The sequence below is a fragment of the Mixophyes fleayi genome, chromosome 8, assembly GCF_038048845.1.
Source record: "Mixophyes fleayi isolate aMixFle1 chromosome 8, aMixFle1.hap1, whole genome shotgun sequence".
Lineage (NCBI taxonomy): Eukaryota > Metazoa > Chordata > Amphibia > Anura > Limnodynastidae > Mixophyes > Mixophyes fleayi.
The window spans coordinates 111,417,275-111,436,812 of record NC_134409.1 but is presented as its reverse complement, the minus strand read 5'-3'; the positions used below and the strand labels follow the sequence as shown (position 1 = coordinate 111,436,812).

At 38.5% G+C, this 19,538-nt stretch overlaps 1 protein-coding gene across 1 annotated transcript in view; it reads left to right on the top strand.

Annotated features, from left to right (window-relative positions):
* SLC6A11 (solute carrier family 6 member 11) overlaps positions 1 to 19,538 on the top strand; it is a 155,304-nt gene that overhangs the window by 5,495 nt on the left and 130,271 nt on the right. The window lies entirely within an intron of this gene.

Genomic DNA, 19,538 nt, shown 5'->3' with positions numbered 1-19,538 from the left:
ATCTTTATGACTTGTTTGGGTGTCCAAAATTTTTAAGTGGGAGCTAATAGATTATGTTGTAGAATATTGAATATTGACAGACCCATAGAGTTTTAGGAATGTTAATTGTTATTGAGTGAGGACAGAGCTGAATGTGAGAGGAGCAACATCATGATGTAAAGTAGGAGAAGGAGGTGAGAGGAAAGCCATAGATTGAGCTAGGCTGCGTACACACTACAGTGTTTTAGACGATTATTGGCCCAATCAGACAATAAACAACCGGTTGGCCCGATATCACATTAGTGTGTAGGCTGCATCAATGAAAGATTGTCATTCCATAGCCCATCGAATCATTGAACAAGATTTTTAAACCGGTCTAAAAATCTCTTTCATCTCTGGAATGACGTTGTTTCAATCCTGCAGGCTGCAGTGTGTACGTACGTACGTACGTACGTACGTAGGCAAAATTCTGAGTGAGCCCACTTCCTTGGCTGAGAAGCAAACCCACACATGAATGGTCTCAGGATGCTTTACTGTTGGCATGACACAGGACTGATGGTAGTGCTCACCTTTCCTTCTCCAGACAAGCGTTTTTCCAGATGCCCCAAACAATCGTAAAGGGATTCATCAGAGAAAATTATCTTCACCCCAGTCCTCAGCAGTCTAATACCTGTACCATTTGCAGAATGTCTGTCCCTGATGTTTTTCCTGGAGAGAAGTAGCTTCTTTGCTGGCCTTCTTGACACCAGGATATCCTTCAAAAGTCAGTGGATTTTTAATGGTGGACTGTGGATACAATTGATTACAGGTTTCATTGGTACATTCAAAAATATTAATTTGTCACATTCACTTAAATTGAGGCCTAACCAATGAAAGATGCCACACAAATGGATAGGGAATTGTGAAATGATCTGTAACACAAAGTTCTAATTCATTTACTCAACCAGAAGATTTAATTTGCTGCCTAGGATAAGTACTGGATAATTTTTCCCAAATTAAAAAGTTAATTCCTTGAAGCAGTGTCAGGAATGTAATGGAACAAAAACCATTAATTATAGAATGAAAAAATAATAACTTTATCATTGGATATACAGTATATTGTAAGTACCTTCTTTAGTCATAGGAAGTCTGCTTTCCTACAATAAGTGTCGGTGCATGAGCAGAATAGTTAGTTTCCTGTATTTAAACTCGCTGCTCCTTGTTGAAATCCCATTCTGTTTAGGTTAAATCAAGGTCTTCCCACCTACACTGAGGATCCCTTGTTGAACATAGAAAAGATTGTACAAAAAGAATATATCTATACTATATATAAATAAATAAACCACCCACTTACCAATAAAAATTACGCACAAAAAGGCAGACTAAATGGACCTGTTGACCTGTTAATTCTCTTATGCCAATGATTGGGCATATAATGCACTTTTCATATGTTCACCAGGACTACATTGAACTGCATGAATCCTGCTGGACATTTGAAAGCCACATGCCCATACATGTACTTTTTTGTGCATTTTCAATGCATCAAGAAGGATTTCACTGTATTGAATGAAGTCGGGAACCCCAGAGATTTCTTTCATCAGCTGCATAGCTCCAAGTCTTCCACAATTTTGGAAACTTCATTAAACATTAAGAGGTTGTTTTGATTAACCCCTCTCTAAATAGCTCTGTCAAGATCTAGGGTGAATTGATCTATTGCTAGGAGCTTGGTTACTTGCAATGTTAAATTATTTTCTGGTTGGAGTCATTTCTAAATTAATTTAGTTAAACCACACAATTGTGGCCTAACTGGTTGCACTGATGAGCTCTACTGGCACCCATGGCTCCAATAAGAGCCAGAATATCTTGTTTTAAGTGTCGATAGTCCAGTGCCTCCATGTCATCTAAATCCACGTAAGCTTGTTGTTCTTTGCCGTACAAACATGGAGCTAAAATCTCAGCTCTCCTCTCCGCCAGCCAATTTTCACACTTAGAACCCCGTTCACAAGCTATCAGGTACACCACAATATTATCTGCTGGTATCAGTTTCTGAAAAGTGAGAGTGGGCTGTACCACTTTGTCCTGCTGTGCCTGTATTAAAAAGTCCCCCTGTGTTTGCAGCAGCCGAATAGTCTCTTCCTGAACAGTAGCCACTTGCAACACTTGTGCTTGCTGTGTACCAATATCTTGCAACAGGACTATTTAACATCTCCATTTTGTCAGATTGGCTCAGTGAGAAGTGGAATCTGGCTTTACTAACATCCCATAAGGACAATACTTGTGATGACAATCGACAAACATATTTCTGGTATATAGCTTTATATTTATTTTTCAAGATGGCAATAATATTCAAACAAAAGTCCAATTCTCCCTTAGCGATCTCTAGTACTAATCTAAACACAGTTCAACTCTCTATTAGCTCAACCAGCTTGTCTAGAATCGATCGCCCATGGGTCTGGGTCCGCTCAGCTCTACTAGACAAGGCACTGCAGGATATGTCCAATACATATGTGATGTATTAAATCACAAAAGAACGCAAATAAATACATTTATTAGTATGTTATGAATGTCTACATAAAATACATTTTTACAGTTGTTTTTGATTGCAAACACATGTAATACTATGCATACACAGCCGTCATCACTTGTAATCGGCACTTAAAATAGTCCTGTAGCTGGGGCAAGAGAGAAAATGAGTATCTGAGAGATTCCCAGAGCTTGAATCAGACGCAGCTGCGTGCGCTCGTGATTGGCACACCCTTTCTGTACATTGACTATGGGCTAACGACCCTTCCCTACTGTGTTCCCTCCCTAAAATTGTACACTGTCGTTGTGTCCTATGTGCTTGAAGATTAATTAAACATGGCTGCGGTCATTGGCATATGGTCCGGTTCTGGGCATAAGCAGAACCATTTTGTGAATTGTACGCACAAAATCGAAGTTTACGTCTCTTGATGAATCGGGCCCATGGAGTTTAGCTGTCTAATAATGCAGTAGTTGTGGTAGTGTTGTGTGATATTACAATATGAGTATATATAGTAATATTGATTTTGGAATTTGTGTGATGGATACTATAAAACACTGTGGATGTGTATATGGATATTTCTATATAGGATTTTTTGAAAGATACATATACATAGATAATACTGTGATGCTTTTGATAGCGATATGTATGAAGATTGTGATATTAGTTTATAGGAGACAAAACGTGTTTATATGAGAGTGTGGGCCTGATTCATTAAGGAAAGTAAAGCAAAAAGTGATGAAAAGTGAGTTACTTTGAACCTTGGCAAAACCATGTAACAATGCAAGGGGTGCAAATGAGATTATTATTTTGCCCATAAAGAAAATACTGGCTGTTTTTTAATGTAGGACGCAAATAGCCTTGATAGCTTTTTTTTTTACACTGACATTAAAAGTTGATCTAGGACATGCCCTATCCCAGATATAAATCTGCCATCACAATTTAAATTTACCTCCCCTCCAATGGTTGGCAAAACCTGGTTTTGCCAAGGTCCAAAGTTACTCATTTTTCTTGCTTTACTTTCCTTAATAAATCAGGCCTTGTGTGTTTATAGGAGAAGCAAAATGAAGGACAATGTGTTTGTATATAGGAAACAGCATGCTTTGGGAACATCTATTTATATTTCACTTTCTATTGTCACTTTAAATTTATGCTTTAAGGAAAACATTACATCTTATTAGGAACAAAATGATTTGGACTTTTGATCAGTGCACACACTGAGTGCATTTGTAGATTCGAGTTACTTGCTTGTTCAACATGTAGGAATTATTTTTTATCTTGGTTTACATTGGTATATATTAACAGAGTTTGTAGAGAGCAATTTGTCTAGACAGAAAACCCCTTTTCCACAAAGGGTGTTCCCCTTAAATATATCCAATTATCTTAGATGCACTGGCAGTCCACATGTATGCCACCATTGTAGTCTGTGGTTTTGTTTTGGTATTGTGGAAAAAAACAGTCTGTATGCAGATTATTGGGCACTTTTCATTGCGGATACAGGTCTTTCAATGCTATTAACAGGTTTGGTCCAGATGCAGTCTTCAGTATAGACTGGGGCAAATTCTGTATACTGCCAATTATTGCCATGGTGTGTTACAAGCAGGATTCTATTTAATAATCCAATGAGAATTTCCATACTGTAACTCTCAAAATTCTATACTGTATGTTATGCAATGCTATCTGTTGTATGTTTGGTTGGCTATTTTTTATGAAAATCCATAGTCATTGCATTGGAAAGATTTATTGTACAAACACCTGGAGAGGTCTTGATGTCTTCTAATATTATGTAACACAGCACCTTCCAATGTTATTTGAATGGGCTCTGCAAACCTTACTTGAACCAGATCCCTATGTCATAAGTTTGTCCTATGTCCTAAGTAATATTTTTGCACTAATTACCATGGGCTATTTCTCACTTTTTTTTTGTAAAACATTTCTTAGCTCCCGTAAACACATATATAGCATACTTGCCAACTCTCCCTGAATGTCAGGGAGATTCCCTGAAATAGGTGTGATCTCCCTCACTCCATAAAGAGTCTGGCATTCTCCCTGATGCTGAGCCAGTACAAGACGTGGTTGGCTTCGCCATCTGTGGCATGATGACGCAGTTCAGAAATTGTGTCCTATGTCCATGTATTGATGCCTATGGAGGTGACCATTTTCATGGAGACCAAGATTTAATCAAAGACTGACCGGTAAGAGAACATAACTTCAGTAATAGGGACAGAAATGTAAAAGACACTCCAGTCTGTAGAGATTCATTAACTGCTTTTCTTTAACGCATAGTTGCCTACTCTCTCGGAATGTCAGATTTCTGAGAGACCTCCCGATTCTAGCACCGCTATAGATAACTGGCGGGGCTTAATGACGCAAATATCGCATCATCTTAGCCAAAATGATGCGATTCGTCAAGCACCGCCCGCATGCCCACCTCCCCGGGATCTCCCTAAAGCCAACGAGGAAAAGTTGGCAGAATTTCCATTTCTTCCTATTCAACTTTGCCTGCAGCATTTAGAAGCATTAAACAAGTGTAAAAATATAATAGCATTCTGTAGAAATGATCATTTCTCATTAGCAAGTACTTCTAAGGACACATTTGACCTGAGTTTGACCAAGCTGAACACTGTAAGGAAGCTTTGAGACATGTTGAGACATGTTATTCAATATGTAACAAAACACACTTCAAATACTGTGTTAATATGTTTTTAATGTAAGAACAAAGTAAAGATTTTGCCTCTCATTTAACTAGTATTCTTTTAAAATGTCCACAAGTGATAACAATGCATTCATGACATTCTGGTTGTAGTGTGACACACTCCTAAAAATACACTGTTGGTCATTTATACCTCAATTATACACCAACCCACTGGGTTACGTTCAGGCGCTAAAAACAAATGCTTTAAATTCTACAATTACCATCAACTTGCCATATACATAATTGCAACTGATTGAGTGGTATTTTGATTTTATGATTTATGATTTGTAGATTTATGAATAAAATGCTTTTATAAAATATGGGGATGGTGAGAACATATTTTTATTTATTTTGATTTCTAGATCAATACTCATTGCGCTCTTTTTTTAGATTTTTTTATAGACAGATGGTGGTCATTTATGTTATATGAATTCTACTGAAGTGATAACATCAGGTTAGGGCTACTGGGTTAAGGAACTGAACTCAAATCAGTCTGATCACCTTATACATCTGAAGAACAAATTTAAGACGTCACATTGTGATGAAATGCGATCACATCCAACAGCTCAAGGAGCTCCAACAGTCACAAATGGGGTACATGACAAAAAAGATTTGGGACCTCCTACTACTATTCCAACAAGAGAGAGCTGTGTACGAAGAAACGTGAGAATTGCAGATGCAACAGCTATTGTATAATATCATAGCGCCTGCTCTTGTGTCTTTGCACCAGGAGATAAAGTTCTGTTGCTGTTACCTACACATTGTGGATAATTGCTGTCAGGGCTTGCTGGTAGTGTCACAACACACAATGCCCCAAGATCCACTGTCCTGGGTCCAACTCTAAGTGCGGACCTGTGTTTTGATTGTACACCATAACAAATATTTTAAGGAACTCAGTGTTTGCCAGTACCATTACTCTTACCACTGCAAGCAAATAGTATTTAGGGTTCTGATTGTTTGGATGTATGTCTATTTGCATAGCTTATCTTGCGTGATATAGCTCTGCACATGCTCAAAAAGAGACCATCTGCCAATGAACGCAATTGCATGTAATTCATGTCCGATTGCAAATGACACCTAAGACTGCCTACGATTTAAAGGACAGAACAGTGGAGGGAAGGGGCGGATGGATGCAGACAATGTACAGTGCCGAGGATGCGCCAATGCCGGTGTAGCCGATTCAAGGCCTGACTTTCTCTTAAGTACACTTGTTTTAGCCATATAATTTAAACCAGCTATAGGGTAGTTGTAAGTGCCGACTGATAGTGATGACTGACATGTGTTTGCTTGGAAAAGTACACGTATGTGTGGCACTAGCTAGCACAGAACATGTGCATGCACGGAAGATAAACCATAAAAACGAACTGTGGGTCTGAATCATCAAGGAATGCAAAGTAAATGCAATTTGTGGGTGTTTGTGAATAGGCAGAAATTGTACATACGTATTCAAGGGCAAGTGAATCTAAAGAAACGCTTCCATTTGTATACCGGTATAAGTACTGTCTGGTTATATGGCACTTATAGACAGACAGAGCACACTGAGGGATACACACAATACATATGTGCAATATAAAGTCCCATCAGAACACGTACAAAAAAAGAAGAAAATATTAAATAAAATTTGTATTATTTAAAAAGTTTTGTTACCATATATTTAACATGATGGACATATATCAAGATGTTTTTAACGCTTACTGTACATAAAATGCATCTTTGCAGGTGCTCTTAATTGCAAACACATGTTCTGGCATCGCTATCAATTGGCATTTACACCCGCCCTGTAGCTGGTGCAATTGATACATCACGTACCTAGAGATGCCCAGAGCTTGAATCGGATGAATATGCGTGCACTCAACCTTGGCAAGCCCTTACTGAACATTGTCTATGTGTATACGTTCCTTCCCTCCCCCGTTCCGCCCTTCAAATCAGGCAGTCGGAAGTGGAATTTGCATTCGAACTTGAATAGCATGCGACTGCGCTCACTGGAAGTCCTTTACTGAGTATTTTCACAAAAATTTAGCATGCAATGGGACTTCCATTCCTTAATGAATCAGACCCTGTATGTACAGTACGCATTAACACCTTAATTTTTGTATTTAATGTAAAACAAAATATATAGCCCATACCGTCACAACCACTAAATCAGCCTCTAGCCTGACAACTCTTAACTAGTGCTTAAAAGAAGTCCTCCCTCACTATAATCTGGGATCCTCCTTCTTTTCAAATTTGAAAACAGTGTGGGTAGGTGGCAATTACAGGGTTTCTAGAATCCAAAATTTGCCACTGTCATTTACTTTTAATTTGCTGCATCTCCCTTATCTAACATCATCCTAGAGCTTCATAGCCCAGTGGCGGATCCAGAGGGGGGCGATCGCCCCAATCGCCTCCCCCCTAGCAGGGGCTTGCTGCCGGCGGCTGCACACTGTGCAGGTCCGTTCAGCAGTGACAGTGTGCTGCCCTGATTGTGTTTTGAACACAATCAGAGCAGCCGGGCAGCACACTGTCACTGCCGAGCGGACCTGCACATACTGTGCAGCCGCCGACAGCCTTAGAAATTAGAAAGGGGCGGGGCCTAAATCGCCCCCCCCCCCTAAAATCGCCCGGGGTATAGCAATAGTGTGGATCCGCCCCTGTCATAGCCCCAACCTCATCATATGCGATAAACCCCATACATTAAATAAATATGTGTATTTTAGAAAGGATCAATGTTTTCTTATGTTGGCATGTATGAAAAAAAACCCATAATATGATAATGAAACAAGAGGAAGGTTGTTATCCTTGCAATTGTTCTGCCTTAGGCCTATGCCTATGTGTCAAGATAATCACCAAATTTTCTACATTCAACTATAATGGGGAATGGGTGGCAAAAAAATAAGTTACAATAGCCTACACTGCTACTTTGTGTTATTTTAAAAATGCCTATTAATTTAATTTGCTTTCTGTTGTTTTATTTACATTATCACATGCTTATATTTCAATTTCTGCCTTGCTCCAACCTTGTGTTTTTTTCAGCTTTTATGTTGGTTTCTCGTACATGAATATTGTAAAAACAAATTATGCTGTCAACTTTAGAAATATAACAAGCAATTGTGTGTGCTGGCACTGATAGGCTTATTGCTGCTAACATAGTAGTTTACCATGATACAAGAAAAGAGAATATGAAAAGAAGGGGGATTGTGAGTTACAGACAATGATTGCAAACCTCCCAGTGTTGAATGCTTACTCGATTGTAACCTGCTGCTTTTAAATAAATGGATCTGAAAATAGACTTGGAGAGTGCACTGGAAAAAGGAATTTATAGGCACCCTAGGATTATTAATTAAACAAGACAATCTTAATAGCTAGATTTGCAGTTGCATAATATGAGAATCTGAGTAATTTGTTTTATGATAATTTAATTGAATGAATAGTTATAATATGTTTGTATTTTTATAGATATATGTGCTTTCCCCAATAATAATAGATATGTCCATCTGGTCAGGATTTGGGCAAGGTTTCTGCATGTGTTATATCATCATACATTTGGATGTCTATCTGATATTCACTCTGTGAGGTTTTACCATACTCATTCTCCTCCATGCTCCCTTACGCTAAATAGGTCAAATGCTGGCAAATGCCAGCCTCTAACATTTCAGACAATGCGCCATGACCATAGGTCAATAAGCCATACAAATCTACCTGCAGAATTGGGCTGGAACACCAGGGATTCTGGTAAGGTCTATTTTGAATGCATTAAGGACAAGTCGGCATCTGGGGGGCCGTCGGACACTCTTCATGATTTAATCGCTTTGTGCAAAGTGGATGTGCATTTTGGGGAACACAACCAGCTTCTAACAAGCCTTATATATTTTCACTTGAAAGCCCATGCTTATGGATCATTCTTCACTCTGTCGATGAGCATATCCGCAAAATAACTTTGGGTCTATTTTTCTATTGCAGGACTAAGGGTCATGTTGTCAATGCATTTGTTCAGAAACCCCAGAGCCAGGAAACTTGAATCATAATATCTGAACAGCATTCGTAGTGCTTCAATGTTTGAAAAATTTATTTTTATGGGGAGCTTATAAATTAATCAAGATAAAGACGATAACTGGAAAACAGCTTTCAGTACTCCTGGTTAGCACTATGGGCTAGATTTACTAAGCTGCGGGTTTGAAAAAGTGGAGATGTTGCCTATAGCAACCAATCAGATTCTAGCTGTCATTTTGTAGAATGCACTAAACAAATGATAACTAGAATCTGATTGGTTGCTATAGGCAACATCTCCACTTTTTCAAACCCGCAGCTTAGTAAATCTAGCCCTATGTCTTTGTTAGCTTGTAAGGTCCTTCAGTCTTTCCAACACACCTGCAGGTTTTCAAAATTTAATTAGTTGCATATTTCATAATCTTCAGTATCGTTATTTAGTTACTTTCTACAATATTTTAATTTTGTCTTCACATGTGTCCTCTAATTCGCATCATGTTGTGTGCACGGATAATCAATTAGATTTTGTTTGCAATTGTTTGGGATCCATATTTGCATCTTTATGATACCATCTTAACAGACTAAACTTCTGCATAGAACATCTAAGTTTGCACTTAAGTGTATGTTTGCTCTGCTTTTTTGATAATTATATACTGTTCTGACTAATGAGAGAATCTGGTTTAAAATTATAAATGTGGTTGTCACCTTGGTGTTAAAGAAGGGTTAATTTATGTCTGCTATATAATTGACGACAGTTAGTTTAAATGTCCCCCGGCCTTCTCCACCCCCATATCTCTGAACCAATTTTATAAGGAGAAATGCTTCAGGCGAATTATATTACGTGTGGTGCCACATTTTCTTACTACTGATAACATCTACATCAAGATATCTATTCTCGAAAAAAAAAGGCGCAAGTTCCATCTATCATTAAAAAATATTTAAGTATAGAAGCCTGCATTAATATCTTAATTAATATCATGGAATCCATCCACAACAACGGAATATCTCTGCCACTAATACAAAGAGAACCGTTTTCATTCTATCAGAACCTCTCTATAGGTCCGCTTGTTTCCCTGTTTGAACGTGAACAGTGTTTAGTGGTAAGAGACATTTTTGACATACAGTAAGATATTTAATTGGCGTTTCAATGGACTAGGGTGTTTTCTTCATTGCTATACTTTCCCATTTGCAATCCTGTGGTTCTGCTAGACTAGGATTCAATATTATTTTTGAACAGCGAATAAGTTTTTCTCTCAATATGCCATTGGTCTTTGGGCTTTCCGATTGTTGCTCCATATGGGATTTATTATATACATATGTCAATGATCGATATACATTCCATTCTATGAATAGTTTTGGATCGTAGCTGCATTAGGCAATATTTGTTATTAGTATGCTTCTATGTGCACACAATTTATTACCTTTTTGTCTGTGTTTTATAATAAACTAGTGGATTTTGTTTTAAAACATTTTTTCTCATATTGATTTTTTTATGGGTAAAGTTGGTGCCTTTTTCTATAGAATATTGTTTTAAACTTTTTGGGAGATGCAGAACCACTATTAGAAGGCAGCCTCTGTAACCCACATTATTTATTATTGAAATCATTTTAGGGAGTACATCTGGAACATCTAGCACCCTTTTGAATTTTAGAATGCTATTATATCTTCTTGAAGGAGATACATTTCCTATTGCTATTTACATAGATCACAAGAATTTGCAATACCCCCAGATGACATGTCATCTCAACCTATGATAAATAATATGGCCACTTTTCTTCTTTCAGTTCAAAATTTTGGTGGCTTTCCACATTGGTTCCAAAAATTTGAAAGCAAATGCTCTTTCTCATACATTCCATAGTAATGATTCTGAATCACAGGAATAACTCAGACCCATTTCAAACCAATGCTTTTACATCTGTATCCTCTTTAAATATTCCCTAGTACAAGTCCTTTGAGTCTAAAGAACATCAGACATCATACTGACTGATGGCCGCCCATTCTTGCATAGTTAATGGTTGGTGCTTGGCAGAATTTGTGGGTTTTTGTTTGTCCACGCGCCTCTTGAGGATTTACCACATGTTCTCAATGGGATTAAGGTCTGGGGAGTTTCCTTGCCATGGACCAAAAATGTCGATGGTTTCATCCCCGAGCCACCTAGTTATCACTTTTGCCTTATGGCAAGATACTCCATCATGCTGGAAAAGGCATTGTTCATCACCAAACTGGTATTGGATGGTTGTGAGAAGTTGCTCTTGGAGGATGTTTTGGTACCATTCTTTATTCATGGCTGTGTTCTTAGGCAAAATTGCCCACTCCCTTGGCTGAGAAGCAACCCCACACATGAATGGTCTCAGGATACTTTACTGTTGGCAAGACACAGGACTGATGGTAGCGCTCACCTTTCCTTCTTCGGACAAGCATTTTTCCAGATGCTCCAAGCAATCTGAAAGGGGATTCATCAGAAAAATGACTTTACCCCAGTCCTCAGCAGTCCAATCCCTGTACCTTTTGCAGAATATCAATCTGTCCCTAATGTTTTTCCTGGAGAGAAGTGGCTTATTTGCTGGCCTTCTGGACACCAGGCCATCCTCCAAAAGTATTTGCCTCACTGTGCGTGCAGATGCACTCGCACCTGTCTGCTGCCATTCCAGAGCAAGTTCTGCACTGGTGGTTCCCCGATCTTGCAGCTGAATCAACTTTAGGAGATGGTTGTGGCGCTTGCTGGACATTGTTTGGCACCCTGAAGCCTTCTTCACAACTATTGAACCTCTCTCCTTGAAGTTCTTGATGATCCGATAAATGGTTGATTTAGGTGTAATCTTACTAGCAGCAATATCCTTGACTGTAAAGCCCTTTTTGTACAAAGCAATGATGACTGCAAGTGTGTCCTTGCAGATAACCATAGTTAACAGTGGAATAACAATGATTTCAAGCACCACCCTCCTTTTAAAGTTCCAGTATGTTATTCTAACTCAATCAGCATAACAGAGCAATCTCCAACCTTGTCCTCGTCAACACCTTCACCTGTGTTAAAAAGAGAGTCACATGGTCCTTTTGTCACAGGGCTGAAATTCAGTGGAAATGTTTTTTTAGTATAACGTTCTTTGTCATGGCAAAGAGGGACTTTGAAATTAATTGCAATTCATCTGATCACTCTTCATGACATTCTGGAGTATATGCAAATTGTCATCATAAAATCTGAAGCAGCAGACTATATGAAAAATAATATCTGTGTCATTCTCAAAACCGTCGGCCATGACTGTAAAATCATGGAGATTACAAGTCTTTCTTAGTGCGTGTCCACATTTTTGGAAAGACTTTGATTAATACATTGGAACTTATTCAATATGCACAAAATAAGGTCTCTTCATCAGTCTCCTGCAGGACTTGTAGGGCCTCTTTCCATTTTGGTTGAAATCCTGGATGGATGGATTTTATTACCAATATACCAATATAAAGGCTTACATGTTAACAGTCATACCAGATTTCTAAACTGTTCCATTTTATGAGCATTTTATGTAGTTGTAGAACTACAATCACCAATCATGCACATGGGTGACAGTATATACTTGCACTATTAGGGCCTGAGTCATTAAGGGAAGTAAGGCAAAAAGGAGTAAATTTGATCCTAGACAAACCATGCTACAATGTAAGGGGTGCAAATTAGTTCATTATTTTGCACATAAGGAAAATACTGGTTGTTTTTTCATGTAGCACACAAATACTTGATAGCATTATTTTACACTGAAATTTAAAGTTCATCTAGGACATGCCCTATTCCAAATATACATCTGTCCCCATATTTAAAATTTACCCCCCCCCCCTCCAATGTAACATGGTTTTGCCAAATTCAAAGTTACTCTATTTTTTTGCTTTACTTTCCTTAATGCCTCAGGCCCGTAGTGTCTGAAGTGTGCACTACAATTGTTGACCCTCTAAACTATTAAGTAGTCCAGCTCCCTTAATCTTAATATTATTTAGGGATCATTATACATTTATTGTTATCACAATTCATTGTGACTCCTTAGAATAAATAAATAATTAACTTTATCCTCTTAGAATCTAATATATATAAGCCTAGCGGCGTGTGTTAGTGTGTGTGTGTGTGTGTGTGTGTGGAAAAAACTATTTTCTCAGAAAGGGCTCATCCAATGGACCTGAAATTTGGTATACTGACATTATTTGACAAATAAATTATAATAGTGAAGTCCGTTAACTTCCATCATCCCCCCTTCCCCCCGTGGGAGGGGTAGTAAAGGCTAAATTTACCAGTTAAGGGCTCAAACTCTTGACCGTGTGGGTATTTATTTACCAGAGCCTGTGTTTGGTCATGGACAATTGTATGTCGCATTTTCACGAGTACGGAGAAGCAGTGGTGTGAAAGTGCAGGTTATGAATACTGCCCTTCAAGGAAGACTGATTGAGCACAGCGATAAGGTGTTTAGCAGAAACGTTGTGTATCGAGAGGTTTTAGAACAGTAAGACGATGGAGATTAAGGATGAGGTGATGGAGAAGAATGATGAGGTGGTGACATGTGGACAAAACCACATTAAAAAAGGGCGCTTATGTCGGGAAGTCACGCTCTTCCCCTGAGGAGGCCTGGCCTAGCCCCAAATGCATGACAAGAACCTTTTTAACACCTTAAGTAGCTTGATTTGACTAGAATGCATGAGTATCATGCACGGGTTTACTTGTAATGAAATAATTTATTGTATTCATTCAATTAATTGTATGTTAATTTCCATTTTTTTAACAGGATCACATGGGCTTGAGATCTTTCAAGTGGGGGGGCATTACTTTTTCTTTATATGATATTCACATTAAGTACCCAATGCTGTACTCCTAACTGTAATATTCAGTCAGAGCTTGATTCTACCTGAATAATAAGCACTTCATGAGCAATCCCCAATCCATACTACCTGTTCCAAGGACTCAATTCAATTTTATGTGCCAATGACTTTCTTTGGTATACCCATTTTTACCATGTGGATAAGTGATTTTATAAAATGGACTAATAAAGTACAATGCAAATTTTACCCTTAAAGTGCTGGAATCACAGTGGTCCCAGGAGTTCTAAAGAAAAATGTTAACATTTATCTACAAGGTGACGATTTTAATATTGCTATATTGATTTGCAAATTCTCAGTGACAGACATCAGTGCTGGGCCCCACACACTTTAACAAATGGAGAGTTTTTACACAGTCAGAGTAGTATGGTCACATTCTACATCATTTTTTTTCTGAATTGACTAGAAATTTCCCATGGTCATCTGATCTGAAAATGAGGCAAACTGTAATTTTAACATGATTGGATGTCGGATCTTGTGAGATATTGGTGCCGCTGTTACTGGGTGGATGGTTGGCACCACAGAAGTAGTGTAAAGTGGGCATCATGGTGGCTTAGTGGTTAGCACTTCTGCCTCACAGTACTGGGGTCATGAGTTCAATTCTCGATCATGACCTTATCTGTGTGGAGTTTGTTTGTTCTCCCCATGTTTGCATGGGTTTCCTCCTGGTGCTCCGGTTTCCTCCCACACTCCAAAAACATACTAGTAGGTTAATTGGCTGCTAACAAAAATTGACCATAGTCTGTCTGCGTGTATGTTAGGAAATTTAGACTGTAAGCTCCAATGGGGCAGGGACTGATTTGAATGAGTTCTCTGTACAGCGCTGCGGAAATGGTGATGATGATGATGATGATGATGATGATGATGAAAGGTCCCCCAGTAGTGTTGGAATGAAACAAGGGACACAGGGCTAAAACTACATAAACTCATGGGTTTATTCTCTTCTGGTTGTGGTGTAAAGTTGTACTACCGTGGCAGATAAGTTGCAGTAGTGTAGAGAATGCATACCATGACACCTTCATTATGCAATTTGATTCAGCATGTCACAAAATAAATAACAATTTAGGAATCTTGTGTCAACATCATCAGCAGTATGCAAACATAAATCACTATTATACATTGGCCACTGAATAAATATATATTATTTTGAAGTTAGACATTGGTACAGTGAAATGGGATTCACTGTATAAAAAATTAGGCAACCGGTTGCTAATGGGTTAATTAGACAATCACACTAAGTACTACTGCAGCAGATGATCTAGACAAATCAATCACAATATACTTTTAGTGCAATTATACCGATTATACTTATCTCTCAAAAATCAGTACAGATGCAAGAAGGATTAATCCAACTTTATAAGGTTAGATGCTTTAGAAGAAATGAATGTAGACTAGAGTCACTTTACTGTTTATATAAACAGCTTGATGTTTCACTTTAATAAATTGAACATAGCAAGCAAAATAAACCATAAACTTATCTGTCTTCATGTGAGTCCTGTTGACATCTGATGAGCAGTGGGTCTTTTCTTTATCCAAAGATGCTTCCGTCTGGCTTGGCTATTACATCTGAAACTTTAGCTGCAAACATTCCTAAGGACAACAGACCAGCAAAAACACTCAGTGGCTCCCTGTGGGAAGATCCCTCTTTATCCCAGCCAGCAGTCACACACTATAACTCAGAGCAAACAGCAACAACCCAGTAACATCCAGCAATTCACTTTTGGCTCCACCCCTTTTCCCCAAGAATCTCCTATAGCCATCTAATACATTCTGATGCCAAATTGCCTATTTTTTGCAACTTGTTGCAGCACCAAACTGTCTCTGCATACTGCTAGTGTAGTCTGGGGCTCTAGTGTGCAGTTTGTCCACCCCAAAATGGCTGACACAATTGACAATGAACTTCCCAGAGGCACGCTGGGACATGTAGTTTTCAGAATCAGTGCATGCAGTAATATACCTGTCATTTGTAGGGTATTACGCCGCCAGACCAGGCTTCTCACTTTCTGTTAGATGTAGTCCTGCACAAATATTTGTGCCCAATGCCATAGTAACATGGCACAAGATGTAGTAAGAAGAGAGCATTTGGAAAGTCCTTCTGAGCTCTGTGTGCCCTGTAAAATCCTTTTGAAACTAAACCAAAACCAAAGCATGGGGAAGTTTGCTCATCCTAAATGTGCAACAGCTTATTACATATGCTTTCATAATCAGTTGCATGACTTTGCACACTCAGAATCATTGAACATGGCCAGGCCCCTCTGATACCCCTGTTTCTAAGTATCACAATATGAGTATACTACATACTGTATGTATGTGTATATATATATATATATATATATATATATATATATATATATATCTACTATATAAATGCCTAGTGGCGTGTGAAAAAAAAAAACAAGCTGCAGTGCCACTTGCTGGGCAGAGTTATACACTGACCTATATATTTCTTGAAGGAGAAGTGACAGTTGGGAGTGGTTGGTGGTTGCTGGGGGTGACAGTGGGGGGTTTTTAACACCTTAAGTAGCTTGATGAAGGATGTGGCGATGAAGATGATGGATGAGGTGATGGAGAAAAATGATGAGGTGTTGACATGTGGACAAAACCACGTTAAAAAAGGGCGCTTGCGTCGGGAAGTAATGCTCTTTCCCTGAGGAGGCTGGGCTAGGCCCAAATGCATGACAAGAACCTTTTTAACACCTTAAGTAGCTTGATTTGACTAGAATGCATGAGTATCATGCACGGGTTAACTTGTGTGTGTATATATATATATATATATATATATATATATTTATTTTATTTTTTTAAAAATGGTGACACTTTGTATTTTAAAAAAAGATTAAAGTGCTATATTGATATCTTATGCATATAGCATATATCCAGTGTTCATATCAAAGCAAGGCTGAACAGCTGGCCATGACTAGCATCACCTGTTTCACATATCAATCACATACACATGTAGCATGAGTCTCCCTGGGCTTCGTAAGTTCACAAAGAATCACGGAGAACACACTAGATTAAATTTATTTAATCTGAAAAAATGTTGCCAAGGTTTAGTTACAAAAACGTTTATAACAAGACATACAATAAGTTGCACAAATATGTTTCACAAATAAAATAGGAAATAAAACGAGTCATACTTACTAGTTAAGACTTGGTGTGTGTGAGGGAACACAATTGAGAAATATGTGTCATTTCAATCTTGATAGACCCCCTCATGAAAATGCACAATGTAATGGCTAAAGCAGAAGATTTTAAACCCTTCTTACAGGCTCTTCACCCCCCACCTTAGGAATTACATTTTCAATTAGGTCAGATTGATTCCCAAAATGACACAGAGCATTCCGAAGTGATCTATTGATGTCCTGAGATCTGAAATGTCCACAGGGCCTGAGTTCTCACCTCTGCTCGTTTGAGTGGCTAGAGGGCTTACAACTTTGGGGCTTCAGACTCCTCCGAGATGCTTATCTCCCTGGGCCTGGCTACTTTCAAAAGATTATTGACACTTGCGTAGGTTCAGACTCATGTCATTTATCAAAGCACACATTGAAATTACTTCACAAGGTTACATACAAAATGCATTGTCATACCTGAATGTTAAAGGGAAAATAACAATATTACTTAATCGTCACACACACATATATATATATTTATTTATATAACCTTTGCAATAAGATGGTGCGTGAAATTTCATCCCTGCTGGATATTCCACGATCAACTATAAGTGATATTATTTAAAAGTGGAAGAGTTTAGGAATAACAGCAACTCAGCCACAAAGTGGAAGACCCTGTACAATCACAGACAGGTGCAATAAAGTCCTCAACGCTCTGCTGATTCCATAGCTGAGGAGTTCTGAACTTCCACTGGCATTATTGTATGCACAAAATCTGTGCGACAGGAGCTTAATGGTATGGGTTATCATGGCCGAGCAGCTGCATGCAAGCCTTACATCACCAAAACCAATGCCAAGTGTCGAATGGAGTGGTGTAAAGCACACCAACACTGGACTGTGGAGAAGTGATAACATGTTCTGTGGAGTGACCAATCCTGCTTCTCTGTTTGACAGTCAGATGGGCGAGTCTTGGTTTGGCGGATGCCAGGATAACTTTACCTGCCTGACTGCATTATGCCAACTGGGAAGTTTGGTGGAGGAGGGATAATTGTATGGGGCTAGTTTTTCAGGGTTTGGGCTAGGCCCCTTATCTCCAGTGAAGTGCAATCATAATGCTTCAGCATACCAAGTCATTAGGGACAATGTTATGCTTCCAACTTTGTGGCAACAGTTTGAGAAAGACCCTTTTCTATTCCAACATGACTGTGCCCCAGTCCACAAAGCAAGGACTACAAAGACATGGTTTGATGAGTTTGGTGTGGAAGAACTTGACTGGCCCGCACAGAGCCCTGACCTCAACCCCATCAAACACTGATTAGGCCACTTAATACTGGTTGAGCATTGTTTAAATGCAGCAACCTTTGTGGCAACAGTCTACCACACTTCTAATGGCTACTTTGAGCAGGATGACGCAAAATGTTATCTCAAGCTGGTTCCACCAACACTACAATGAAGTCAATGTGCTCCAATTGCCTCCACAATCACCAGATATAATAGAGCATATTTGGGATGTGGTATAACAGGGGATTTGCAGCATAAATGTGCACCTGAAAAGGGAATATTTCCAGCACATTGTTGAATCTATGAATTAAATAATCCAGGCTGTTCTGGAAGAAAAGGGGGTTCCTACCCAGTACTAGAAAGGTGTACTTAATAAAGTGGCCACAGAGAGTGTGTGTGTGTGTGTGTGTGTGTGTGTGTGTGTGTGTGTGTGTGTGTGTGTGTGTGTGTGTGTATATCTATCTGGCTATCTATCTATCTATCTATCTATCTATTTATCTATCTATCTATCTATAAATAGATAGATAGATAGATATAGATAGATAGGCAGATATATACAGATATATAGATATATATAGATAGATAGATATTGTGTGTATGTATGCAATATATATATATATATATATATATATATATATATATATATATATATTATACATATATATATATTGTGACAAAAGCACTAGAGTAGTGTTTAAAACCCCAGGAAAAGGTTTGTTTGTATTTAAACTAAGGGCTTTTGGCCTTTGGTAAAACATGTAATGGGATCCTGGGGTTATGGTTGGAGAATGAGGGCAGGCTTCATCCATTAAGCCCCTTTTTGGGTCTTTTGTGCGTACAGCCTGATGACAGGCTGATTAGCACTTGTATCTGTGTAAGGGTGTTAAAGAGCAGTCAAGCTATACATCCTCCCTGCTCTTCCTGGGGAAGGGACTGTAGAGTCCCTATAAGAGAAAGCCTGATGTTTGTTGTGAGTAAACTATACGTGTTGGTACTTCTAATGTTTTCTTTTATCGTTTGACAGTCAGGAATAACTTGTGTTTAGTTAGTGCTGGACAGGTAAGGTGTCTATTTTAAAGTTTTTCTTTGTATTCTCTGCTTAATAAAACTGGCTGAAGCCAGTTATTATTATCATTATTATTATCATTTATTTGTTAGG